General features: G+C 45.2%; 1 pseudogene; it reads right to left on the reverse strand.

Annotated features, from left to right (window-relative positions):
- Positions 1-221: 221 nt before the first annotated feature.
- On the reverse strand, positions 222-9,511 carry LOC119272737 (annotated as a pseudogene).
- Positions 9,512-9,544: the final 33 nt, after the last annotated feature.

Consider the following 9,544-nt stretch of genomic DNA (forward strand, 5'->3'; position numbering starts at 1 on the left):
GTGGTATATAAAGACAGCAAAAGGTTTCTTCATAGTTGGGGGGTGCGCAACAAAAGGTCTATGGGTGCATTTCATTCGGTCAGACTCTTCAAGATACTTAACTGAGAGCGTTTCTGTGTTTGTGCACATGAACAGAGCATATGTGAAATAACATCATACTATTATTGACAAACATCCGGTAGGTGTGGAGTCACTCCTAATAGATTTTGCAACTTGCCTTGTACCATTATAAACATTACATTAGGATCCCTAGCTAGCTATGAGCCTGTTCACAGCAACAACAAATGGGTCAGCATTCCAGCTGCACACGCACAAAAAAACGTTATGAATTTTCCGAGGAATAAAAATGTTAATCTATACAGGTAAAGGTTCCTCCTTCAAAACACCCCCATTTCCATTCTCCAGGACCGGTCTACCAGCGGGTATAGTTCTCTGCAAAACGTTTTTAATCAGATATTTTGACAGCCTCAGTTAAGCGTTGTGTTCAACAATGGCCCCGATGGCGCATGGCTATACAAAACTATCGTGTTCTATGGTGAGTACTAAATTACCTTAGGTCATGACTTACAACCAGTATGGTGTGGTCTTTCTTTAGGTCCCTCAGGATATTCACAACACCAACCCGAGCTTTCCAATCTGATGATGATGATACAAATTTAGTAACCACATCTAAGAGAGCATATACTATTTAAAAGAAAAATTATTTGACACCACACAATATTCCTAGCAAGTCTGGGCTGTGGCACAAAGATGACAGGATGCACAAGCAGAATTATATTAAACAACTGCTCTCGCTGATGTGCATTTAGATGGGTTCACAAATGGATCAATACAAGCGGAAGAAAATAATCTATAGATATTAGTTTGATATGGATATTTCAAGTACATACCATGTCCAGCGAGGGGCTCATCAAGCAACAATAAATCAGGAGTTTGAACCTAGAAAATAAGAAGATAAAGGCAAAATATTATCCATCTTCACTTCTAAAAACAGAACGATCCACCTGTCCTAAAATAATGAAAACACTACCAGTTGAATTGCCAAAGCAAGTCGCCGCTTATACCCACCACTGAGAGACTGTGGATCCTTATCCAATGAAATGGCACTTTGACCAACCTAGCGTTAAACAAATTATCTTCAGAAATCAATTGTGTGTGGTCTCAAACTACAAATTCACTCCGCAACGCAACAAAATGGTATGTATGAGAGATAATCATTACAGAGTTAATGGCATTCTGAAGTTTTAAAGTGAGTTTCTCCCTCAAAGGAATGTCTGCCTTTTGCCTTGGCCATCCAAAAGTAACTTCTTCAAGTATAGTATCTGATAAGAAGTACCTACAGGTTTAAAATATCTTATTTTGCAGTGAAACTTCTCAAGCACTCACAAAAATCATAAGCATTCATGCTAATATGTAAAAAATACTTATTAGTGAATGTAGTAATTCAATGTTCAAACCTCTCAGGAAACTGAAATACAATACCAACTCTTTGAGGAGCTAACACTTCCGACAGACCCATTGGATTTCCACTATCATCATACTTCTGAATGCAAATGGAACCAGAGGTAGGTTCTGATAGACCGGCCAAAAGCTGAGAAATCAAACTATCACCTTAAGATGAAAGATGCAGAGTTAAACATGTCATGCAGCATTTCAATGCAAACCTGTAAAAGAGTGGTATTTCCACTCCCACTCCGTCCAAATATCAAACCAAAACTGCATGAATTAGTTGTCTCGTCAATACAAAAGGCATCCAAGAAACACAACTATTACAATATAAAACGCATGCTTACCTTTTCTCCCGGAGAGAGAGACTAGTTTGATTCAATAAGTTTTGCTCAGTTCCAGGATGTTGGTAGCTGACTTTTCTAACCTAAACAAGTAAAATTCAATATACGTCCATGTAATGTAAATGCAAACCATGGTTGCACGGATGTTATACAACGTACGGTATATCTGACAATAGCAGTTCCCCAAACAATGGACTATTTGTTTAACATATTTGAGTTACAAAGAACTTGTATTCAATCACCAATATTTATTATCGACATCAAAATTTTAATCCAGCTATTATGTATGTCTCCTATTAAAATCCCAATAGGCAAGGACGAAAGTACTACATGTGCATCATATACAATAACACTGAAGGACATAACAAAACAACAATTCAGGATACTTAACTACTGGATTATACCGATTACGGAGTGCTACCTAGCTTTTGTGTGATAAGATGCTAAGATCCTGGGCTTGAAGATCCGTATAAAGATTTAGACAGAAGAAACGTAATGAAATCCAGATTTTCAACAAAAATTAGGGCCAGAGTTGAGGGAGATTCCTCAGTTTGGTGATTACTGAGAGTTAAACAAGTGAACTCACACATCACAAACAACCTATCAGATCTAAGAGTAATGAATCTTACCCGCAGACAAATGTTCACCAACTTTATCAACATTAACACTACAACTAAATTGTCTCTCTAGATTAAATATAAAAAAATTGTCGAGACAGAACTAGGAAAAAATCCTCATACCACAAAAGAGGGGCAAGAAAAAAATCGCCTCCAACTGGAAGTACCCAGGTCAGACCCGTTCTGCTCGACATCTCCAAGAAAACCTCCTGAAAACCATCAAGGGACGCAAAGGATAAGAGACGGAAAAAAGATGAGAGCACACACGGTTCAAGGATAAGAATGGCATGCCTTGTCATCTTAACCGGACAAGATGAAATCGCAGGAGGGAAAGCGACATGGGCGAGCATAGTTTCTAAGTGGTGGGGAGCTTCACGAAGCGGGACTCGAACAGACGAGGGACTGGAAAGTGCAGAAGTATGGTCAGATGGAAACTGATGTGCAGCAAAGTGAAACAAATGCCTCAGTTTCAATTCAGGAGAACAATGTCTCACAAAAAAGATCAAGAGCAGGAAGATTGCAATTCATCTAGTAGCAGTTCAGCTATAAGCCCAATGTTGTCAATGGCATGATAAAGTAACAATTATGTAAATTCACATCCTATAGTGAGATGAGATGATAAAGCTACAGTTGATGCTTACAATCAACTTCCTCGTGAAACTTCTGAAAATGGAGGCAGCAAGTTCAGTATTGTCTACACTCTACAATACCAAAGAAGCTACTGTACTTCAAACAAAAGCCTTAAGCTTCGTTGTGGTTTCTTCACATTTCGTAACCAAGAACGATGCTATGTTAGGATTACTGCTAAGTTCAGTTTTATAACTAACAATGACACTGCAACTGCAAAGCCAGACAAAACTACCTAGAATAGTGCACTAACATTGGTGTTGCTCAGTTCCGGATTACAGAAAATCCACCGCATCTGCATTGAACAGCGGCCAGACGTGCTAGCTCCTGGTGTGCAGCTAGAAAATTTTCTCACCAGAGTCAGAAAACGCAGACTTCAGACGGACTGGGACTCGAGGTTCCAATCCTGGCCGCCAATGGAGCAGGGAGGAGATGGGAGCGTCGAACGCCGCCGTCCTACTGCCACGATGGGGAGGGCGTCGGCCCGACCAGGGAAGGGCGTTGAGCAGGGAAATCGAGGGGGCGTCGGGCGCCGCAGTCCTGTTGCCTCGATGGGGAGGGGCGCCGGCCTGATGTCGACCAGGGAGAGAGAGAGAGAGAGAGAGCAGGAGGAGGAGGAGACAGGGTAGAAAGAAAAAACAATAAATTACGGGATCAGTTGATCTATACCGTACGTTTTTAATTCGATGGCCTACCACAATAGTTTGCAAATTTTCACTGAACGGGCGTTTTCACGGCCAAAATCACTATTCTGACCTTTTCAGCAATCTTTGTCACAAAGTGAACTTGACATGAAAGTATTCACGATCTGACCCTTTTAACAACGCTACAGTCCGTGACGTTTCTTCTCCTTATAAAAACGCTGAAGTAGCTCGTGTTTTAGATCCATGTTCGAACGCCAAACTAGCTAGCTCTTCCGGCCCACATGGAAACGCCAAACACATTGGCGTTGCCGCCGAGACCGAAACGCCATGATGCTTGGCGTTTGTAGCCGATAGTTTGCATGCATGACTGTATCTGTACGTGCAGGCGCAGTGGAGGCATTTGTTTACCCCGAGAAAATTTAGGGGACGACGTTGCTAGCGGCTGGCGAGCGACACGGGTACGTGACACTACATCGCAAATGCCGGCGATTTTCTCTCGTCGTCGGCCAATCCTTTCCTCGGATCGATCGTCCTGCTCGGCCGTGCTGCATGCTGCGACTACGAGTGATCATCGGTCAGTAACAGGACAGTATAGTTTGGACCCCGAAAGGCCGGGACGCGCCAGTACCTCGCCGGTCGCCGGAGGCATACGTACTTACACTAGCACGGAGCCAGAGCCGCGGACGCGTCAGGGCATCGCCGGAGACGGTGAGCTCGCCTCGGATGTGCGAGAGCAGTGTAGCGCGAGGAGGAAGGAGAAGGACGGCCGTTGGATCCAACGGGCCGTGTGAACTCGTTTGAACCAGTCGCCTGTCTATCGGCGGCCCCAAAATTTCAATGTGCTTGAATTGAATTACAGCAGACTGGTTTCAGAGAATCGCAAGAAAGTGCGCGTGCAGGCAATGGTGGCCCGCGACGTGATGCACGCATGCTTGCATCATCCATGAATCACATGCGCTAGCTGTGGCTCCCGGGGCCCTGGCTATGGCCGGGCGGTCTCCCTGCAGGCACGCAGCGGCCCTCGCCCAATCGCCGCGCCTGCCGCCGCAGTACTGCCGCGGCGCCCTGTGCGGGAATAGCGAAGCACGCAGGCGCAGGGCTGGCAGGTCCGCGTCGGTCGATCCATCAACAGCCGCGGCTGCGCATGCATGCAGACCTGCAGAGCACACGTTTACCCCGTTATGATATGGCGGGAGTTTACGCTACAAACGACAATGATCATGGCGTTTCGGCCTGGCCAGCAACGCCGACGTGCTTGGCGTTTTCATGTGGGTCGAAAACGCTAGCTAGCTCGGCGTTTGAATGTGGATCTGAAACGCGAGCTACTTCGGCGTTTCTATATGGAGAAGAAACGCCACGGGCCGTGGCGTTGCTAAAAGGGTCAGATTGTGAAATACTTTCATGTCGAGTTTATTTTGTGGCAAAGATTGTTGGATACAAAATTTACCTACCGTTCACATGACGACCCCTCCCCCCCCCCCTCCTTTTTTAGGGACATGACGCCCCCTTTTAGTTTGTTGAGGGGTCGGCGAGGGAGACGGATTCCCTGTCGGCGTTCCGGGCAGCGGCTGGTTCAGAGTGGTGCGATTGCCGGTGAAAACCGTGTCGACCTCGGTCATGGCGGATGATGGCGGCGTCTTGTACGTCATCTCCTTGTCGAAGGCATCGTTGGTTGCAATCGCCGTCACCTCGTTCTGACTGCTCTGGGGGAAACCCTAGATCTGGATTCCCGGATCGAACGATGAGGGGGCCTTCGGGGTCGTCCTCCCTCTTGGGGGCATCATTTTGGGGCTGGTGTTGGAACGAGAGGACAACAGGAGGAGCGTTGTTGTGTCTGCCGCAACGACGACAACGAGTATCGGCGGCATGGCGCAGCGGAGCCTCGACGACGAACGCGTGTTGATGAGCGCGCACAGGTGGTGGAGCTTTTCTGGTGTTGTGGTGAAGTCGACGACAGTATGGCCTGGCAAGCTGAATGTGTTGGACGCTCCTGAAGATTGGACGGCGGAAGATGGTTGCGGCGGGTCCAGAGTGTGCGCATGCAGTGCGCGCTGCAGATCGGCCAGTCCAGGTGGTGCTCTCGGCCTAATGCGGGGCAGCTGCATGAGGCCATTGGATTAGATAGTGCATGTTCACGCGGTTCGGACACATTATCAAGAGTATAGGTGTTGCGACTTTATTCGCCGGATAGGTGACTTTGGATTGATCCATGTATTCAAGTTATCAGACTGCATGCATCGATCCATGTAGAGGCCGGGGGTAATTTTTTTTTTGAAAAAAAAGTTTGCCGTGAGAAGCACTTTGTCTGAAGGATGCCTTGATCCCTTTTATCTATTGTATGAACTCTCACGGTGAAAAGGGGGTACGGTCCAATGAAGGGGGGAGGGAGAAAAAGGGCCATACTTCTGAATGCAAATTGAACCAGAGGTAGGTTCTCATAGACCGGCCAAAAGCTGAGAAATCAAGCTATCACCTTAAGATGAAAGGTACGAAGTAAAACATATCATGCAACATTTTAATGCAAACCTGTAAAAGAGTGGTCTTTGCACTCCCACTCGTTCCAAATATCAAACCAAAACTGCATGAATTAATTGTCTCGTCAATACAAAAGGCATTCAAGAAGTATGACTGTTGAGAGAGAGAGAGAGTGTGTGTGTGTGTGTGTGTTTGATTCAATAAGTTTTGCTCAGTTCTAGAAAGTCGCTAGCTGACTTAAGTGAAGTGAAGTTCAATATGCGTCCATGTAAAGGAAAATCATGATTGCATAAAAGTTATACAACCTACGGTATATCTGACAGTAGCAGCTCCCCAAACAAATGGATTATTTGTTGAACATATGAGTTGTGAATGGTGGACAGATTGGTCGAGCAAACAATTCGATAAAGAGAAGAATAGCTTATGGCTTAGAAACAACGAGCATTAATATGAAATCCATGGCTTGATTCTTAAGGTGATCCCGCACCCGAGACATACTATTTGAAAGCCCTTGCTTTACCAAACTGGAGCATGAAACTTTCAACCAAATAGGAGGGAGCCGAAAGAAGAGACAAATGCCAACGATCTCTAGAGAATTAAAAAGAGGTGTGAAAAGTGTAAGGGGTCATCTTCAACTAGTAGCTAGAGCCATTCACTTTCATCTTTCACTAGAAGGCCGGGCTTTGCTGCGTCATTGGCGTTGTTGGGTTTTTTGAAAAAATAATCACTCTGTTTCAAAATATAAGTTGTATTACCCTTTTGAAAAGTCAAACCTTTTAAGTTTAATCAAATTTGTAGAGAAATATATCAAAATGCATAATATCACATCTGTATTTTTAAATTCATCATGAAATGAATTTCCATACTTTTTTGTTTGATATAGTGGATGTCGATATTTTTGCTCTGAACTAGGTCAAAGTTAAAGAAAATTTGACTTTCTACAAAACTAGTACCCTTTATATTTTGGAACTGGTGAAAGATTTACTTTGCCCAGTGGGAGGGGATGACAGTGTGTGTTTTGTTTTTGTTTATATACAGTGATTTGGTGTCCTTTTCATGGTGTGATTACCGCCAACTATATTTATGTGGGAAAATTTTTGTGTCGATGGTCGCATGTACTATTATATTGGTGCTATAATATCACATGGTGGTGTTTCTTTTTTCTAGTTGGTGGGTTAATATGTTTTTATAGGCTGATCGCCGCTGATTGATTGGAAAAAATCATAGGCCCGATGAAAATCGTAAACCAAATCCAAAATTGAATACCTTAATTGAATGAAAGATCTTCAAAATTGGGGAAATTAATGAATTAAAAGAATTGAATGTGAGAGTTTGAGAAAGTGTTGATCCGGTCAAAATCGATTGACCCCATTCTAAAATGAATTCCTCAATTAATTGTGAGACCTTAAGAATTAGGAAGCATATTATATACAGTATAAAAGAATTCAATGAGAAAGCTTTGAACAAATGTTGACCCGGTCAAAATCGGATGACCCAATTCTAATCGGAAACCTTAATTAAATGTGGACTCTTTAAAACTAAGAAGCTTAGTTATATGCGGTTTGCGGGTGCATTTCTTTTGGCGGTTGGCGGGTGCATTTCTTTTGGCTAGTCTCTTCAATAATTAAGAGTACTTCTGCATTAACTTGTGCACATGAGCAGACCACATGCAAAATATCATTCGATGACTATTGACAAATATCCACTGGGTAAGAGCATTTCCAGCCCTTGGCCTCCCAAGAGGCATAAAAATCGCCTTCTGGGAGCGAGCCGGCGATACAATCGGCGCTGGAGCGGTTGGGCGTCCAGTCGTCACCCTCAGGCGTCGAGATTGGCCCAGTTTTTGGCCCACTTTCGACAAATAAAGGCCCTATATGGGCGAGAATTGGCCCATATTCGGCATGGTTCGTCGTGACTCGGCGTTCAATTATGAACATAAATATATTTTTATCACATAGTTCATCATAGAAAATCAAATAGTTGAACAAAATAGTGCAACAACAAATAGTTCAATACAAATTATATAGTTCAACAAATAAAAACTCATATTTCATCACACACGTCGAGCCCGGCGTCGCCCTTGAGCCTCCATAGGTACTCCACCAGATCCTGCTGCAGTTGATGATGCACCTGTGGGTCTCGGATCTCCTGACGCATACTGAGGTAGGCAGTCCAGGTTGCCGGTAGCTGGTGATCAACTTCGGCTAGAGGACCCTGCCTATAGTATGGTTCAATGTCAAACACTGGCACTTCCTGCTCGCTCTCGATGATCATGTTGTGTAAGATGACACAACAAGTCTTGATCTCTCACATTTGATCTTTCGACCAGGTCTGAGCAGGGTAGCGGACAACAGCAAATCGAGATTGGAGCACACCAAAAGCCCGCTCGACATCCTTCCTGCAAGCCTCCTGCACCTTGGCAAAGTAGGACTTCTTGCCTCCTGGCACAGCGTTTGAGATAGTCTTCACAAATGTAGATCATCTCGGATAGATGCCATCAGCTAGGTAGTACCCCTTGTTGTAGTGCCGCCCATTGACCTCGAAGTTCACCGAAGGAGAATGACCTTCAACAAGCTTGGCAAAGACAGGGAAGCACTGCAGCACGTTGATGTCATTGTGAGTTCCCGGCATACCAAAGGAGTGCCAAATCCAGAGGTCATGTGTGGCCACCGCCTCAAGTACCACACTGCAACCGACTTTGGCGTATTTGTACATCCCCTGCCAAGCAAATGGGTAGTTCTTCCATTTTCAATGCATGCAGTCGATGCTTCCAAGCATCCCAGGAAATCCTCTTGTTGCATTCTGTGCTAGGATCCGAGCAGTGTCTTCCGCATTGGGTGTTTGCAAGTATTGCGGTCCAAACACTGCCACGACTGCCCGACAGAACTTGTAGAAACACTCAATAGCTGTGGACTCGGCCATGCGCCCATAGTCGTCGAGCGAATCACCAGGAGCTCTGTATGCAAGCATCCTCATCGTTGTCGTGCACTTTTGGATCGAGATGAATCCAAGTTTGCCGGTGCAATGCTTTTTGCACTTGAAGTAGCTGTCTAACTCCCGGATGGAATTCACAATCATGAGAAAAAGCTTTCGGCTCATCCGATAACGGCGCCGAAATGTTTTGTCGCTGTGCAGTGGAGCGTCGGCGAAGTAGTCGGAGTAGAGCATGCAGTTGCCTTAGAGACGATGTCGGTTCTTTGCTTTCATCAGCCCCTGCGCTGAGCCACCTCGCCGCGGCTTTTCATTGCTCGCCAGCAGGGCGAGCGGCGAGGACCATGAGATGTTTCTCTTCCTGGACGTCAGCCTCGGCTTCCTCCTCCAGCAGCACGGTGAGCGCATCCTCGTCGTCCGAGTCCATCGCCGAGGCAGGCAAATCGCCGAACACCTTGCG

The sequence above is a fragment of the Triticum dicoccoides genome, chromosome 3A (assembly GCF_002162155.2).
Source record: "Triticum dicoccoides isolate Atlit2015 ecotype Zavitan chromosome 3A, WEW_v2.0, whole genome shotgun sequence".
Classification (NCBI taxonomy): Eukaryota; Viridiplantae; Streptophyta; class Magnoliopsida; order Poales; family Poaceae; genus Triticum; species Triticum dicoccoides.